The 19,182-nt window shown below is 38.0% G+C and overlaps 1 protein-coding gene across 1 annotated transcript in view; it reads right to left on the minus strand.

The window, feature by feature from the left end:
• LOC122774587 (neurocalcin-delta A) overlaps nucleotides 1-14,774 on the minus strand; it is a 48,804-nt gene extending 34,030 nt beyond the window's left edge. Inside the window, exons 1-2 of the mRNA XM_044033996.1 lie at nucleotides 14,632-14,774; nucleotides 11,793-11,909 (exon numbers count right to left, since the gene is read on the minus strand). The gene's annotated coding sequence lies outside the window, so the exon portion shown is untranslated. The remainder of the gene's footprint in view (nucleotides 1-11,792; nucleotides 11,910-14,631) is intronic.
• Nucleotides 14,775-19,182: the final 4,408 nt, after the last annotated feature.

The following is a 19,182-nucleotide window of genomic DNA, read 5'->3' on the forward strand; positions in this document are numbered from 1 at the left end:
GGTGTTTCAACAAGACAATGACCACAAACACACCAGCAACAGCTCGGTTCCAGACCAACAAAATTGAAGTTATGGAGTGGCCAGCCCAATCCCCAGACCTTAATCCGATAGAAAACTTGTGAGGTGACATCAAAAATGCTGTTTCTGAGGCAAAACCAAGAAATGCAAAGGAATTGTGGAATGTCGTCAAATCATCCTAGGCTGGAATACCTGTTCACAGGTGCAAGAAGTTGGTCGACTCCATGCAACACAGATGTGAAGTACTTCTCAGAAACAGAGGTTATACAACTAAATATTAGTTAAGGGATTCACAGGAATGCTAAATCCTAAAGTAAAGTTTCATTATGTACAATAAATGTTTCAGTTTGTGAAGAAAAATGCATGCACTGCTATTTTTTCGAACAGCCGATTATTAATTTTTTTTAAACACACTGCTATTATTTTGAACACAGAATAATAGGTTTAGGTTCACGTAAACTTTAGTAGTAGGTTCAACTGGCTGTTAATCCACGTTGGCAATTATCTTTAATCACTGTGGGTTTTTCCCAAGTTGGTGCATCAGTCTAAAAATACCATATCATAGTAACAGTCTACATTAGTGTTTTCCCCACCATCTCCAGCAGGGCATCTCATTAAGAGCTAAAATAACACCAGCTGCTCATACTACTGTAACTGCTAAGAGAACTGTCAGAGAATGTGAGGTGATCCTTCTAAACACAAAGTTAGTTATACCTCGTCTGATCAGAGGCGCAATCTGGAAGTCAAAACACCTCGAATAAGACATTCTTTCTTTTCTGTCAATTTGCAGAGAGCAGCAGCTTACAGTCAGACAGACACACACTCACACATACCTAACACCTTTACCTCAAATCAAAATTCAGTAGGTGTCGAATCCAAAATTTTCACAACTGTGGCCATTAACAGAAGACAGTCTAATACATACTATGCAGAAGTCACATCATCTTATCGCTCATTTTGCAGCAGTTGCCAGATACTTCAGTTCTACCATTGTTTTAAGGGTTTAAATTTGATGAGAAGATGAATATCACACTTGCAGTTATCTTAGCTTGGAATTAAGATGTGAAGCAGCAGCAGCAGCCACTTTCTAGTTTTAACTGAACACTTCATCTATCATTTCAGAACTACAGAGAGTGGAGCTTTCATATCTGAATAAAACCACTAAGAGAAGTGGTTGTCATCTTGAAGAAGTTCAGAGGTTACAGTGACCTGACAGTTGCAGTTGACCCTTGTAAAGCAGTGGGCCTCTTCAATGGACAAGCTGCAGCTGTCTCTTAGTCTGAGAGCCCCCTCAGGCTGATGTCTGTGCGTCTGTGCATGTGCGCATGCACGTGTTTGTGTGTGTGTGTATACACTTGTATTTGCTACCTCTTTGGGACCTTTTCTGGCATGAGCACTGACCTTATCGGGTCTAGTAGTCCTCATGGGGACCAAACCCTGGAACTAATAGGGCGGAACCTAATTTCTGAGGAACTAAGATTTGAATTGTGGGGTTAGGGAATCCTCTTTAGCTAAATGAATGGACGTCAATGCAGTGTCCCAAAAACAACAGCTGTGCAAACCTGCATGTGTATGTGTGTGGATCTATAGTTGGCTGCAAGGACACATTTTGATTTAAACATGTTTGGGCCTCACAACTTTAATGGGCATTTTGAGGGTTAAGATTTGGTTTAGGGGTTATGGTTAGGCATTGAGTTGTGACAGTTAAGGTTAGGGGCTAAGGAATGCATCACTGTCTACGAGTGTCCTCACAAATAATGCTATAGAAGAATGTGTGACCAAAAGTGTGTGTGCATGTGTGACTGTGTGTAAAGGCTTGCGTTTCGAGGGATTTGAGGGCCTGGGAACTGTGTGGAAATCACATCGGTCTCCCTCTGGCTCATCTCGGAGTCATGGGAAACAACAGTTACCAAAAACAACAGAGCTCGGGCACAATGCAGCTGGACTACCGAACACTGTGCTGTTTGACCTCAAAGGTCAGTGACTACAACACTATCATTTACTATGAAAAAATTTGAGCTATAATTATCAGGAAGACCTCCTTGAACTTATGTTTGTCCCTGATGAATCAACTGGTTTGATACGTTTCACCAGAACAAAATCTCAAAATAGAACATGAAATCTATCAAATCCACATTGTGATCTGAGGTAAGCAGAGAAGATTCTCACTTGTCACATTCTTCTCTTGCTTTGTATCTTTTCTCATTGTGTCATTTTTGTCAAACATATAATTCTTTGAACTAACACATCAAGCGAGTGATATGTCCCAATGATTTCTGCATCCACAGAAAACGCTCAATAAAAAGCACAATATGGTTGTGAGTCAACCCTGGATGACTAGAAGACTATATTTCAGAATACACTGATAAAACACAAATTCAAATCTTTTGTACATACTTTTCTGGTCTTTGTTAAGGTTCAAAGGGTGATTTCAGTCTACTCAGTCAGATCTGTAGAAGCAAATATAATATGTATGGTTAAACAAAACGAAAAACCTATTAAATTAGATACTGCACTCAAAATGTTGAATTCTGTTATTGTTAAAAATGATGATTAGAACAATAATAATAATAATGATCTACAGACACATATTCAGCATTTAATAAAATGCATCTAAAAAGGTGAAGGCATATTTGTTTGTCAACAGACTACAGGTGACATAATTTGTACTGAAGAGCAGAGGTGTGTATCTGTGTCTGTGATCAGCGGATAGAACTGCTGTAAACACCTGAAAAGGTGTGTGACGGAATTGAATTTTGTCCCATGAGATTCTGTACAATATAAGGACATGAAATAATGTTTGGCAAGAATAGAATAGGTTATTCGGTACGAGAAACACACTACATTGATTAATAAACCGACACATTTCTGCCTGCCAGGACTTCTGTGGTGAGAATCTATGGTCTTGGATGTGGAATAGCTCCTCTCTGAGCTGGTGGTCACCTTGTTCTGTGAAGCTGGCTCAAGCTTGATCATGACTCTTTATCTGATTAAAGAGAAATAAATGTCTCTGGTGCTATATATACACACACACATTCTAAGGATCTGCTTTAATAATTCATTAAAAAAAATTCAAACTCTGGGTCAGCTAAGGTCTGGCTGATGCACAGCAACACTCTTTTTAGTGGCAATTTTGAGGTACAATCTAGCAATAAGTTGTAATATATGATTACTAATATACTAGTATGTATATATATGTATATATGTGTATACAAATATATACATATATACACAAATATATACACACATATATATACACACATATATATACACACACATATATATATACATACATACATATATACATATATATATATATATACACATATATATGTATATTACATTTTCAAAACTCATCTTGTCAACACCATCGCTGTTGAGCACAGCAGTGATTTCTCTCCACACTGTTGCCTCCTGACTTTGGAGGCAACAGTGTGAGAAGTGTTTTTTGAAATTCTGATGTTATGATGCTTATTTTCAACCTGCAGCTTCTCTTCTTGGTCATATTCCGCATCGCATTGTTATAAACTCAAGGAGCGAGGTCTCAAAATCCATGAATATATCGGGGTGTGGTATTGAAATTACAATCATTTTCAGCAGCTGCATTTTTTAAAGGCTAATCAGGCATACACCAGAATTGGGTGTAGTGTGCATGTTTCATGAATCACACGTGGGACTTGACATATGGTGATATTTGCACCTAAATATGTGCCAGTTTATATGCAAGTGTATTTAAATATGAGGATGAATGTGCTAATTTTCTCACTTTCCTCTGGAATGCATTGTTGCAGTCATTTTAATTTTAATTTTCATATAACCATTGCTGTATATGACTATAACTGTTCATCTTTTGTTTGTGGAGAACAATAGACCGATGTATAAAGCAACATATCGTTTAAAGAAATATTTCTTCTTTTAAACTTTTTATCAAGGCAAAAGTCCCACAAAACGCAGCCACAATTGACTAAATTGTTATTTATATATATTTTCAGTCATTTCATCGGAATTAACCATTGGTTTTCATTATAAATACCAAGCTTCATGACCTGATATGAGCCAATGCCATTAAAGCCTTTTCCTGTTGGGTGCCTGGAGGAGGGAAAACTATGAGAAAAGCTACCTTCCGTCGTGTTACAGCGGATGAGGAACAGAATAACTCCTGGGGTTCCTGTCCTCTCACTTCCCCACGCTCTCTCTAACAACACAACTCAGCAGGCAAACTGACAACTCTGCTTGTGTGTGTGCATGTGAGAGGGAGGGTGTTTCCGTGTGTGCAAGTGTAATGACATTATTATACAAGCTATTTTAAAGCTGTTACAGTGGATTAAAAACAATGTACAAAACACAACGCTGCAGCTGATTTGATTACATACTCCCAAGATTGCATTCATGTATTTCCATTTTTCAATTTAAAGTAAACCGATATCCATTTTGCTAATTGACAACATTTATACAACTGTTTTTTGTTTTTTTTTATCATTATCTATGTTCATGTATATCTTTAGAGGAGCTGTTGCTCACTGTAGTTTGATTTTTGGGTTTTGATTCCTTCATGTTATATAAGGTTTTTAGTGGAAGCCAAATTATTAGCCAAGATCTCCACCTTCTAAAACAACTGATTGCTTCATTTTAACAGTCACTGTTTCTCTTATGTTCTTTCTTGGGCAGATCAAGGACATCTGGAGGGACTTGAGCTCAGCTTGTTTCTCTGATGGCTTCATTTTCAGATAGCCAATGACTGAGGTAATCTGTTGGAAAACTGGAAACTTTAAATGTGAGGTGTTGCCACAGCAGCCCTATACAGTACACTGTACCCTAAACAGTTGGTCGGTTGTAAGGTTTTGCACTTACACATGTATTGCACAAAAAAATATGCATGCTTCATTAAGTGATTAAAAAAAAGTAACATTTATGTGGCTTATAACCAAGCAACACACCATTGGTTTTTAAATCACCTTTTACTTGTTCTACTATTTTGAATAACAAAGTTTCAAACTAAGGTTGGTGAATGTAAAATTGTATAATTAAATGTTCCCAGTATCACTGGCCACAAAGTAATCTCAAAACATTATGGATCCACCCCCATGCTTCAAAACTAAAGTGTATGTTTCATGAAATTCAGCACCTTTTATCTCCAAAAACACCTTTGCTCATTCCAGTCAAAGATATCTATTTTAAATTCATTAGGCCACATGATTTTCCAAAATGTGCCAGGCCTTTGTTTCAATAACTACTTACACTAACAGAGAAGTTGTGACCACAGTACCCAGACCTGCTGAATTCTAGTCCGTAATAAATTTAAGTTAACTTCAGCAACTTGCAGAGAGAGAAAAACAAGGAGAGTGACTGCTGCCTGAGGAAAAGATGGGATTTGCAATATAGAAAATAACCAGTTATACAAAAAAATATTCCAATGATTTCCTCAATGTACCAATGCCTCCCAGTATAAGGGCATGATTCACCTGGACCCTGTGAGAACTGGTTTGGCTCAGGGCAGTTTTTATTGTCCCACGAGTGAGAGCAGAACCACTGGTGTTTAAACACATTCAGGCACCCATTCACAGACACACAAACACAAGCACGCACCACAGATTGACCAGGTCTTGTGCATATTTCACACACCATTTGTGAAACTACACAAACACTGGCAACGTAAAAGTTAGTCTGACTTATGACCGTATATGGAATGCAACTTCTAACTTTTTCATAACTTTGACCGTTTGACGTAACACTACAGGAGCTAAAACAAAACTAAAAATAGACATGACTTGTTTTAAAAAAAAAAAGAAAATCCATGACGGAGATCATGCTTTGCTTTGTTTTCAATGCCATTACTAACATTACAAGTACCAATTAAACAGAATAAGGCAATCATGTGGGATTACAATGCTTTAATATTGTAATAAATAATGAGATTATGACACAATGCAATGGAAAAAACAGACATAATGAGAATATGTGACTGAAACAGACTTCAAATAAAAGCCATAGTATGTCTCAAACATATCAGACAGTTGGCTTTTTGCCTGGAAAATGCTAATATATTGCTAAAGCTGAAGCTTTTTTCCCACTTGTTCTTTCATTTTCCTTATTCCTTACCCAACTAATTATCATTTGTTAGGTTTTTCTTTTAAGGATTTGCTACTTTTCTTTCATTATATTCTGGTCATATAGTGTAAATCTACTGTAAATGTAGCATGTTTTATACATTAGCTGTTGAGTGTCACCTTCAGCTGGTCATTCAAACTGATTTAGTGACACTGATCAACAGGGTTTAAAAAACTATCTTGGCTTTTTAATTTTCTCCTTTTGTTTTGCTCAACATTGTATGATTTTACTCTCTATAAATGTCTGAGGCAGTTGTTAGTTCCCCCATGGAGACACATTGTCTCTCTGTAAAAAGGAGAGGGAAAAAATGAATAAAAAAGCACAAAAAAAATAAAATAAATAAAATCTGAGTGTCTGGAAATGTAATGTTTTTTTGTGGCTAGGAAAATGTCATCCTTTTTACTGATGCCATGGCAACATGTTTCATGCATTACAGGTGAGAAAAAGCATCTAGTATAAAAGGTGGGTCGATAAAAATTAGGACATTTCAACTCCAGTAAAGATATCATACATTGAAAACCCTCTCTCTCTCTCTTTGTCTGTCTGTGTGTGCGCGCACACATATGCATTGGTGTTAACATCACCAGCATCAGTGTAAATGAGCAGGAAGACTGTCATTCAAAGGATTAACATTTTATTAGATGGAGGCAAATGGGATCTATTTCCGTTACATTCAGGATACCATATCCCAATTAAGGACACAAAATTACAGTTCACCAAGCACATTAAGTAATCTAAGGTCTGAAAAATGACAGTACGGTAATAACCTACTGTAAAGAAGTGTGCAGATCATCTTTGTTATTATTTCTCTCTGTTTTCTTACATTTACAGATTCATTTTGCATCTTAAATGTGTTGTTTTGTGATATTAAGGCACTGTTAAGTAAGTACTAAAACCACAAGTACTCATACATGATCTAGAAAATATAGTATTAATGTAAGTAAATCAGCTTCTTAATAGCCCTCATTGGTCAGTAGGCTTGATCATCTTGACTGACATGCATTTAAACTGAGCCTTATGTGTGAGCTATTTAATGTCAACAATCATTCCTCTGTTACTAAGATCTGGGATTATTCTTGAGGTAACACACCTCTTGGAATAGATGACACACACTGCACCCACCATCCCAAGATCTGTTGGGTACACCAAATGTATCTGGGGCACTATTCATAATGAATGACTCTAAAGGATGTGGTGTGGGTCACATAGAAGAAAAGACTTTTCATGCTCCGTTATAAAATCCTCATGGATGTATACTGTAATGGCGACAGGTATTAAAAACATCATAAAAAGGACAGGGTGGAAATGGAGAAAGCTTAACAATGTACTGCCAATCCCCTCGGACACCAGCCCAGGCAGTGTGGGTGTCTGGACGAGACATGCTTTATCACCCATTCGTTCATCTGCGCAGTAAAACTGGGCTTCGGCTGGAACGGGTTGTCAGCCTACCGTATTCGCCGAGGTATACTCCTACATATAACCCCTCCTCTTATTCACTCACTCTCTCCGTCTCTCTCTCTCTTGCGCCGCTTCTTGCGGCAGACCAGCTGTCACGCTTTCCAGCCCACTCATTACCATTCCTCTCTCATGTAACTGTCGCTCCGAGAAGCTTTCATCCCACCTCTCCTCCACTGCACGCTGGGTGGCAAACTGGAGCATTACATAAAGAGGATGTGGGCACAACTCATGTATGTGTGTGTGTGTGTGTGTGTTTCAGCGAGGATGTGTATTCTCACCTGCGTTGATCAAAAAGGTTTGTGGATGTGGATCAGTCATATGACAGATGACATGGGTAAAGAAAAACTAATAGCGATTTTTCTGACAAAAACAACACGGATAATAGCCACGTGAAATATTGCCACAATGTTAAGTAATATACTCTAATGCAAGTAGAGCCTGTGCAATGTGTGAATTGGAATGTTTTATAATGTTTTATTGTATGATTTGGATTTTAAAACAATTGTGGTTGTTTAATTTGACATTAAATGGACAGTTACATTCTTCATCTGTTCAAATTTACCAAGTATATTATGTTCTGGCAAAACTTGAGTCTTTTTTATGGCAAAGGGCTCAATTTTTTTTTTACTATATTTGCAGATACTGTGATATAAACCTCACCTCACACAAAGTTTTAAGCCTAAAAATATTTCCTTATAACAAAAGGTTTAATTCACTTTATGTGGGAGAAATTAACCTCAATAGTATTGACAAATTACCATTTCACCATATTGTTGACATTCTCTGAATTAATTATAATGTTAATTTTAAGCTATTTTAATGCATATGCACAATGATAATTATTGATTTCATTTGTGCAGCATTAAACAAACACTTCCCCATGAAACTACATACATAACTGGCATTCTAAGTAGCTAAAATAATCCCTGTGAAGTCATATCCAGGTTTAAACACTTGTTGAGGGTGACAGGCATTCCGAGCACCATAACATTCTCACACAGTGGGAAAGCCCTGTGCTAATTCAGGGCATCCCTGTGGACTCTTGGCCAGCCAGGGTGTGAAACCAAAGCCTGTCAGTGAAGCTCAACAACTCCTCACAGCCCTCCCAACATAACTGTGCAGCAAGTAATGCCACCACTTCTGACAAACACCACTGCTGTGGTGGAGGGGAGTCACTGTGCAGCTGGTGAGGTAATGGAGTGTGTGCTTTAAGGGTGTCATAGTGCATACAATTTTTAGCACTTCAGATTTAAAAAAAACATACACTTGTCAGGATCTGTTTGACTCCACTTGTCTGAATGCCCATCTACTGTGCAGTATGTCTTTGTTTGGTTTCCCCTCTATAAAAGGTTATGAGGTCTACATACCATGTGTGCATTTGGTCCTTTCTTCACTCTACATACATCAGTCAGTCATACAAAGTGAAGCAGCGGTTGTGCAAATCTATACACACACACACAAACACACACACAAGTAAAAACAACTGTTCTTCTTTCATCTTTATAACTAAGTTCCAAAACTTCCCTTAAAAAGATATATACAAAAAGAGTCCTCATTTGCATGGTTCGAGGCTCCATAACACCGGACACAGATGTTTCTTTTTTGGCTACTTAAGAATAAGCTATACAGGCCAGTTTATGGTCTCTCATATGGTCACACTGGAAGTCAAATGGGAAAACCAGCAAACAAAGAAAGTGATTGTCAGAAAGTAGTGGTGTAACATAGGAAATAAATAGAGCCCATAATTGTTTAAACCCTTGCTCTCCTCTCACCTCTGCATCACTTCCCAGTCATGGCATGAAGGGAGTTCAAATGCAAGATTGATGGTTTACAGAAAATTAAAGTAAAGTAATGGTTGAACACAGACCCTCACTATCCAACACACTACGGCTGAACAATTTTGGAAAAATATGTTACTGAGATTTATCCTGACCGATATTGCAATTGCAATTTGATATGCAATATATTTACTTGACTTTAATATTCACTGTGTAATAGAAATCAAATGTGACGGAGCATGAACACACATTGCCATCAAAACTATAACTAACAAAATACTCTGTTGCCTTCTCATGGATGAGAACTTGAAAATATGAACCATATCCAACATGAGTATGAGCTACAACTTTTAATTTGCATAGGATTAGGTGATAGATTGGTCAAATGCTTGTTTGATTTGTAAACGATTCACTGAGGGGGGGTGAACGCTATCCAACTATCAAACAGGCCGATCTCTAAAATCATACACCCTGCTTTACTCAGACATGACATTTATAGAATAGGATTCTTTCATATCAACCAACTAGGAACAACATGCCATAACTTCATAGACACAGATATGAAGCTGGGTCTTCCTTATATAGTGAAATAACATTGAACGTGCAACATGAAAGGCTATGATTCGACAGTCTGTTTAGAATGGGAACCCCACACTGTGCTGCGCTGTGGATAAGTTTGAAGCCACACAAGGAGCAGGCAGAAAAGCATATAAAAAGAGAGATGACAGTGTGACATGTCACAGCTGCTGTTTAGATTGCTTATGTGGTCCACTAGGTTGACCATGATCACCTGGGTGACATTGAAGAACCACAAGGACTTCACTATTTGCATTTTGGAAATGGAGCCATTTGCCTCTGAGCATATGCATGTGTATATTCAGGATATTTTTGTGGCATGTTTGCAAAGGCCATTTGCCAGCACAACTTACAAACAGATTGCAAATGGTTCCTGTGTCTGGTTTCAAATATAATTCATGCTTTCAGAATGCTGATAATAGAATACGAGACCAGTCTGACACTCCTCTTAGCCAAATGAACATTTCAGAGGGAGTAGAGGGGCTTTTATGTGAAAGGAGCTACCTGCTGTGCCCTCAGATTCATACACTGAATGGGCATCAATTGTAAAAACTACTCAGACTTCATTACAAATTACTTTCCAACTGTCTAAGAAGGAACATAATTATTTTGCTTAAGTAAGCATCAGGCCGGCCACAAAAATACATAACAAGGGCCTTTCTGCACAAAGTTTACATGTTCTACCTGTCATGGGTGTGTGTGGGTTTTCTGTTTCCTAGTTCTCCGGATTCCTCCCACAGTCCAAAATACATACAGAGGTTAATTGGACACTCTAAGGAATGTGGAACACCCCAGTGATAGACAATGAATTGAATGAATGAATGAATGAATGAATGAATGAATGAATGAATAAATGAATGAATGAAGGCCCTGAAGCTCATCTCCACAATTTTTTTTAGACATGGGTAGTTGGTCTCTACCTTAATTTAGGACAGTAATGCATCAGACAAACAGATGGACAGACAGACATGTACAGACACACATACAGAGTTTAGTGTAACAGCCAGCTGGAGTGTGTGCAGCTTACATTTGAATGAGAGGGATGTGGTTTTCTGTGTATACCAACAGAGAGGTAAGGTACAGCATAAGGCAGAAAGAACAAACCATCAAAATAAATATGATCAAATATGAGAAGGGACAATATTGGCCACATTGTACTGATGATTCTATATCATGAATCAGAACAATTTTATAATATTTATATTTACACTGCTGTCAACTCATCATTGTGTCGTACTCCAGTTTTGACCTCCACAGTGCAGACAATTCAATTAGCATTAGCAACGGTATATATATTTAAATGTATATACAAAAAGGTGTATGGTTTACAAAATAGTCTTGTCTTTAAATGCAAATATTGTCGACTATATGCTCTCATCACATCAACTGACATGGATTCTGTTGTTATTCAACACAGCAGACAAGCCGGCAAATAAGGGTCAAGCAGAAGCATCAGTCAATCTGAGCCTGCAGTCATCAATGGACTCGATTGCCATCCAATATTTGCCAAATTCAAACAATTTCCTGTCTGTTAGCACTTCGGCTCAATAGCAGACTTTGGGTCTATAATACAGCCCAACTGATTCAGGACGACAAAACCAGTGTTTCCACAACCATATGCAGAAACTTCTACTTTCTTTCCTAATGCACTCTGACCTTGACCACACCATATTCACGCTAAAATGTGTTCAGGGTTTTCTGGAGGACAAAATGGAAAACTTTATAAATGATGTCGGCATTTTTTAGTTTGAAAGCATGGGTGCAGCACTTTAATCAGTACTTCAGACTTATTAGTGTGGAGGTGGCGTGAATCAGATGTGTAGATGTGTCTAGTTCTGTAATTGTATCACTCACCTAGTGGAATATGAAGATAGCAACAATCCAGGGGAGGGATTTCAGACTGGTGGTTCAGTCCTGGTATTTAGGTCCTTCCTTATCCACCTTATGACTTTAAATGATAGTTAACAACACCTGAGGAAAGAGGTAAAAAAAAAATAACATCCTTTTTAATTCCCCAGTAAAACAGTTGGTGTGTTTATGCATTTGGCACATACAGAATTTACTCTAGAGGTGTAAGTGTTTGGTTTGTATCAGTAGTGCATACACACACACACACACACATTAAGTTACTGAGTGGGTCAGTGGGTAATTGTACATGACTGACTGAGATCCAGACAATCAGCTGCATGGTCTCTACATCTCTAACCCACAGGCTCAATAGAGGCCTTAGATCCTAGTTTTAAATCAGACTACACACACAGGATCAGAAGAAACTGTGATTCACAATAAACCACAGACGGTGATACTGTGCAAGTGGCTATTATCACAGCCTGGGAAAGTCACAGGTCATCCGTCCTGGAGCCACATCATTAAAGCTGCTCAAGCACTGACTGACTTTTCTATGCCACACTGGTAAGGTTATTAAAACATGGCTGGGAAAAAAAAGAAGAAATAAAATATATACAAATACGCAAGATAAGACAAAGAAATACAGGTATGTATGGGTAGTCACCTTTAATACTTTTGTGGTATTGAATATCAAAAAATGTAATGTCCTTAGATACCTTTAATTTAATCTCATTAAATCTCCCAAAGGAGAAGAGGAAGACTGGGCTTGTGTGAGTGTTTTGTGAGACTGGTGCACAATGTATATTAGGAAGATCTAAAGTGTTGCTATACATTTAACAAAAACACTTGATAGTGCATAGGACTGAAGATATTTCCTAAAATTGATATCGAAAAAATTATCATTCAGAAAACAAGGTAAGCTCGACTGAGAACATTTGACAAAATCCACCATCCGGCTTTAACAGCAGCAGTGAGATGCCTTCTTGCTGAGCCAGTTGATCCTGATTGCAGCTGTGAAGACAATCACACTGGCTGGTGATGTGTAACCTGCCCCAGATGTCGGCTCATCTGTCTCTTTCTGTGTATGTAACAGACTCTCGGAGATGAAGTGAGAAATTAACATATCCAGAAAGGATGCTACCACTGTTCCAACCAACACCTCCGACACTCCTCATGACACTAATGCTGCTGCCAGATGTTCCACTCCTCTGTAACAACATTTAACACAAATCATATTCATACTACCTACGAATTAACAGTGCGCTGATTATAACAGAAGATTTTAAAACAAATTAAACTGAATATTTCCTTTTGTCTCTGGTAGTGCTAGTTTGGTGATGGAACCCCAGGGTCACATTTCCTTTTCTTGTCTAAAGCTTTTGGCTCCTGACAGTCTTGCAGAAATATTGGGCTGCTCCTGTCATTCTTTAACTTTGCCCTGAGGTTTGGAATGTTTCTTGTAAAAATAGTTATTCTAAGATGGTGGAAATCAGCTTCTCCTCTCCATTAGAAAAACTGACAGTTTCCTGCTTTTACATCAATGAGATTCAATGTCCAACCCCCAAATTACTAAAGATTTGTGAACCGTTTTGAAGTATATTAAGAAGGAGTGATGGAAATCTTGGAATTGATTGTAATGGATTTATTTCTGTATCGATCTATTTTTGTTAGTGTCTTGTCATGAATTTTGTTTTGATGCTTGCATTATCTGCGCTCTATATCAGTAACCTGTATCAATTAATATTTTATTGTTATGGATTACGTTCCTGACCTCAAATTCAAATCTGGTTATACGTTTTAAGAAAGTGTTGAAAACTTGTGAGGGTCCTGGGAGGTGAAACAATGGTCACAGTACAATGGCTAAGGGTAATCAGAATAAATAAACAAACAAAAAAGAGAATGTGTTCATAAATTACATGCTTCAGTAGACACATACTGAGCAGAAGCCCTTCAGCTGGGTCATGCTAGGGCTGTTTATTTCTTCTTTTTGGGAGAACAATAATTGTTACACACTTGAAAAATGAGGTGTTTGAAATGACAGTATCAGACTAATATCGGTAGATACTCAGGTTTCTGATATCGGTATTGTATCGGACTCCGAATGGAAATAAAAGATGCATTATTTGGATTTTTCAGAGTCTACATAAGCCACACACTGCCTGTTAGCAAAATGAAATTCAAACCAATTGAATACAGGTATTTGTTTTTTTATGTAAGTCACATCGAAATCGCAATATTAAACATTGTCTTCACATATTGAAATGTGTTGCGAAAACCGTGCAGCCCTGACAACAGCCCAACAAAACCTACGTGACTCTGTGTTCTCTAAACATTAAGCCCACAGCTGAATCAGTCAGGTACAGGTGAAGCCGAGTCGATTAATCGTGTATGCACGTGCGAATATAACCGGGGGAAATCATAAATACATTAGTAAAATCACAAAAATGGAGGCAAATGACAACACAACTGAGACGTAACAGTTGACAACAGAGACGTAACAAAGGAAGGCGAAAAGCCCGCGGAACATTGAAATCCCTGTAGCATCATAACAGTCAGAGCCCACTTTTATCCTACAACGCTCTGCTAGCATAACAAGCTACATGCTACAGTGAAGCCACACACACTTTTCCTGCATGTTTACGCAATGAAACTGTCCACACACACGGATAGAAGAGAGTCGCTAACAAACGTCTAATAAACAAAAGTCAAGTGTCGACTGAAAGAGCATTCACCACAGCGTCCACCACAACGTAACACAGCTAAACGCTGAGTCTGAACGAATAGCTTATAAGAGGAAGAGGAGTCAAAGATGGTGTAAACAGCCAAGCAAAATCTGGAAACGTACCATATATTTTAAAATTGTCAGCCGACGTCAGTCTTAGTTTACTCATCTGCCGGTAATTCAGTAAATTGATGCTCACACTCAGGAATAAATACATCCCAACAAGTGTCAGTAGTGTAGTTAGTTAACTCAAAGATCGCATATAAACACGACGCGTGATGCGTGAGCGGAAAACTGTCACATTAATCGCTCTGAAAAGTTGTCACTGTCACGACGCATGCGCCCTCGGGAAATACCTATGAAATATATATTTTTATTATTTTGAGTCGTGAAACAATAAAGTATTATTATTTGTGTTGTTTGTGTAAGTTTATTTTACCGAGTTAAAGTCATATCTGTCTGGATATGTGGTCCCCAGAGCAGAGCAGAGAGAGACCTCTGTTTTCGCCCTGCCACCACCACCACTGCTGAAGTGCTGCATCCTTTTGTATGTAAGCCTCTGGCGCCATCTGTTGACTGACCAGGAAATGCAGGTTTTTATGGCTGCGTTCATTTAGCTCCTTCAGTTTCAGGCTTCATTATTATTGTTATCAACAACAGCTGTGCTTTTCCTGCTAAAATATGCCAACAATTCTGCTGCGAATACCATATATTTGTGTAAGGTTAAGAGCACAAGTTATTATTCAGTGTTATTGAGGGTCTGTTGTGTTAACAATGGAATTGTCATCAACTTCAAAACGTGAAACTTGCTCTGGCTGGCTCTGACACGGCCTCAGTAAAACAAGGCCCTTGCCTAGAGTACATGTAAAAATGTTATAAAAACTATTTTAGCTGTTTTAAAGTGATTATACACTTATACAGACATGCTATGAGTATGTACAATATATATGTAATTTCTGACAACAAACAGTTGTGGGTGTTACACATCTAACAGATAATCAAGTGCACTGGATTAACAGGGAACACAAAGAGACCTGAGAGATGTAGTGACTTTTGATCCATAAACAAAAGGTCACATCAAGGCCGAGTTGGCTTTTGTCCAAGAAAATACAAGAGCCTAGAGAGAGGTCACCCTGTTTGTTCCACCCAAACTAAATGAACAGCTCATATAAATGAAACCATGACCAAGAGTTACCAATTACACCTTATTCACTCAGAACAAAACATTATTTTGGCTCCCTACAACTACATTCTGTGACTTTCCAACAAATTATGACTAGTCACCTTATACAGAGGTGCTGACCTCTAACAACTGTTTAGTTTAGTGATTCATCCGTATGCAGCAGAGGTTTCCAAACTGAACTCAACCATAGCCAGTTCAATGTCTGTTATTTACATCATTTTATTGAATATTACAATCAAGGCTGCACTAACATTTTACTCAAAGACCAGCAGGTGGCGTCCAAGTGCTGTGCCCCACAGTTATCCCAGTTTTGTGTGTCTCACCTCATCTCATACAAGTTCAGGTACAAACATAAGATTAATTTTTGTGGTCTGATGTTCGTCCGGTTCAGTGCTTGAACATACAGGTGTGCTCATTTCATATTTCTCTCAACAAATAGCAAATTAAATGAACGAAAGTTAATCAATATGTCATAAAACACATCCAAAATAGGAAACATCTGTAAGGTCATGTCTCACCACCTTTGCCTGCTTTTGGTACAACAAGATAAGAAATGTATAGAATCTAAATTATCATTCTCACAGTCTGTGGCACTTAAATATATATCAGACGTGCCTATGAATCTGCACTGCGATACGTGGAGATATAATTAACAAAAAGTGAAATTCTGCAGGAATACTAATTGGGGTTTGGTAGGGTCAGAGGACGGTGCCTATAACATAAACCACGCTGTCACTTGCTTCTGATTTTGTGTTTCTCACATTTATGTTTGTTCCATTCAAACGTTGGACAATTTAGAGGCGAATACAAAAGATTTTTTTCTCACAATATATTTGGATACAATGCAATTAACGTATTCTGGGATGTGCATGTGATATTCACCTTTATGAGCTGATCCTGTCTGAAACAAGTTCTATGCTGCTTATTGTTTGACTTAATTGAAAACATTGTTTCAGGAGAAAATCTTGATGTGGGCGTGGAAAGAGTTTATCGTTTAAAAATGTCTCATTGTCCAGAAGCAAAACAAATATACGCTTTGTTCAGCTGAATCTTAATTACTGTTAATCACAATTAAACTGGGCAATAGAGTAGACATAATTAAAGGAGACATAGAGGCCAACATGTTTCCCTGTAAGAAAACCAACTGAAAGAAGGAGAAAATGTCCTCTGTAAGAAGTCAAGCTTGGCGATCAGAGGAGAGCGTAGAAATAGTCTTAAAAACAAAGGAATCTGTCCAGAGGGGAGGATTACATTTATCAGGATTGTAGAGCTGCCATGCACACAGGGACAGGGATCAGAATGGGATAACTCACAGAAAGCAGGCTTAGTGGAAAGGGAAAGAAAAGCACAAGGAATCGGAATAACAAAATGTATGAAATAGGACAAAGAAAAGGTTTTTAAATGTTTCACTTGCATTTTGCAACACGGAAATGCTAATTATGTCAATAATAATTTTGTAAAATTGTACCCCACAAAAAAAAGATTTGTTCACGCCTTTTATGCTGTGCAGCATTTTTAAATGAATTAATTAGGCGATCACAGTAATTACTGTTTATATTGTTGTTAATGAGCCCAAAGGCAAGCAAGCTGCACTCATCCAAATTACAGTCATGAGGCACGGAGCCAAGAAAAGGTCCCAACCAGAGTGTCACATGTTAAACATTCCCCCAGTCTTCCTGGTGAGGAGACAACCACGAGCATAATGAATTACACTTGAACATTTCATTTCCCTTTGACCACACATCTGCCTCCCCCCCACCTCCCCCCACATGACATAATTTAGAAGCGAGCCTTATAGAGATGACTGTTAACCTTTGTGTAAAAAATGTTGTCAGGCTCAAAAAAGGCATTAGTGATCTGACAGCAGCTGCAGTTTATGTGCACGGGAAACAGACACATCTGATCACCGTCACTGAGACGGGTTCATCAGGTGACTATCAAGTTATTTTTGTCAGCTCTTGTCTCACATTTGCTGGCAGCACCTTCTCCATATTGTATTTCATGAAGCCCTGCAGCTACACAGCGACACACAAGAGCTGAGCTTTATGACGGAAACAAAATGTACATGTAAATAATCAAAGCTCTGTCGACACAAATGTGCTGTTTAATTGGTGAAAATGTTCTTTCTTTGAGACACAATCGTAGCTAATTTAAGAGACATAGGCCACAGGTTTGTTGTTCATTAAATGTGTGAAAGTGTACACATTAAGGGCAATTATTGTAAAAAACCTTTGTAATATATATTAGGAATGAGCCGTCTGATAATGGTCAAAATCACTGGATTGGATATTGGATGGTTCAAAATATAAAATCCAAAAATCCCACAACAGAGCAAAAAAGACTGCAAAAATTTAAATAAAAACCAGCACCAAGGGCATTTTAGCTGAGTCATGCTGTGGGCTGAATAATATTTGTTACACAGTTTGAGAATGATATCTTTGAAATGACTCAGCACAAATGTGTTTATAGTTTGAAAGGTCTGAAATGACTGTATCTGACTAATATGGCTATCGGAGATTAAAAAGTGGTATTGTGCCATCCCTAATATTAATCAACAAAGAAAAGGCGGAAATATAATTAAACATAATTATATAATTAAACAAAAAAAATGCTTCTTGCAAAATCTTCAAACAGTCTGTCTGGCTCGGACATCACTCCACATCCCAAACACTCAGATCACATTAGAAACGAAAAAGCAAAAATCTCATGAGGAAGAAACACAGAGAATGTCTGACAAAAAAAAATTAAAAAAACGACCAGTTGATGAATCCATTCAGCTCTGTACGTAAAAGTGTGTGTCCGTGTGTGTTTGGGTGTGGTACGTGCTGTTGAGTGAACAGCAGACATTGTGAGAACGACGAAGCCAGAGGGAGAAAGGGAAGATGTTGCACCTGTGTTTCTGGAGGGGGGTCATCCAGAGTTGATGAAGCCTTCCTGCTTCCTGCTGTATGAGAACAGAATAGGGAAGAAATGTTTCTGTTGCCTTGGTAACCTTCAAGCCTGCCTCCCGACTCACAAACAAACACGAACAAAAAAACCCAACTTGTCTGCATTAAAGCAATTATTATGAATAACACAACGGTGTTTCAACGAAAGACTATGAAGCGAATAATAAACATAAACGTGTGATCTAGAGCAGAGTCTGTGACAAAAATGGCAATAAAAGAACAAACTTATGCATATGCTACATGAAAAAAAACACAACATACCCTCAAATTTTAATATAGGAGCAGATCTAACATGAAGCGAAAAAAATTATTTTCGATGTCAATAACAGAAGAAATTTAACGTGTGTGTCTCAGCTTTGTAGCTTAACTGTCTAATAGAAATGTTGTTTTTGCCCCTTTATGAATCCTGTAAAGAAACCCACAACCATCAGCAGGGGATGGTATTTCAAAAATAATCAATGAACACGTAGAAAAAAAGGCAAAATGAAACATGCTGTTTCCTTCTGAGAATAAAAGGCGTGTGAGCAGAGCTGAGTTCAGTCT

This window comes from Solea senegalensis, linkage group LG9 (genome assembly GCF_019176455.1).
Source record: "Solea senegalensis isolate Sse05_10M linkage group LG9, IFAPA_SoseM_1, whole genome shotgun sequence".
Classification (NCBI taxonomy): Eukaryota; Metazoa; Chordata; class Actinopteri; order Pleuronectiformes; family Soleidae; genus Solea; species Solea senegalensis.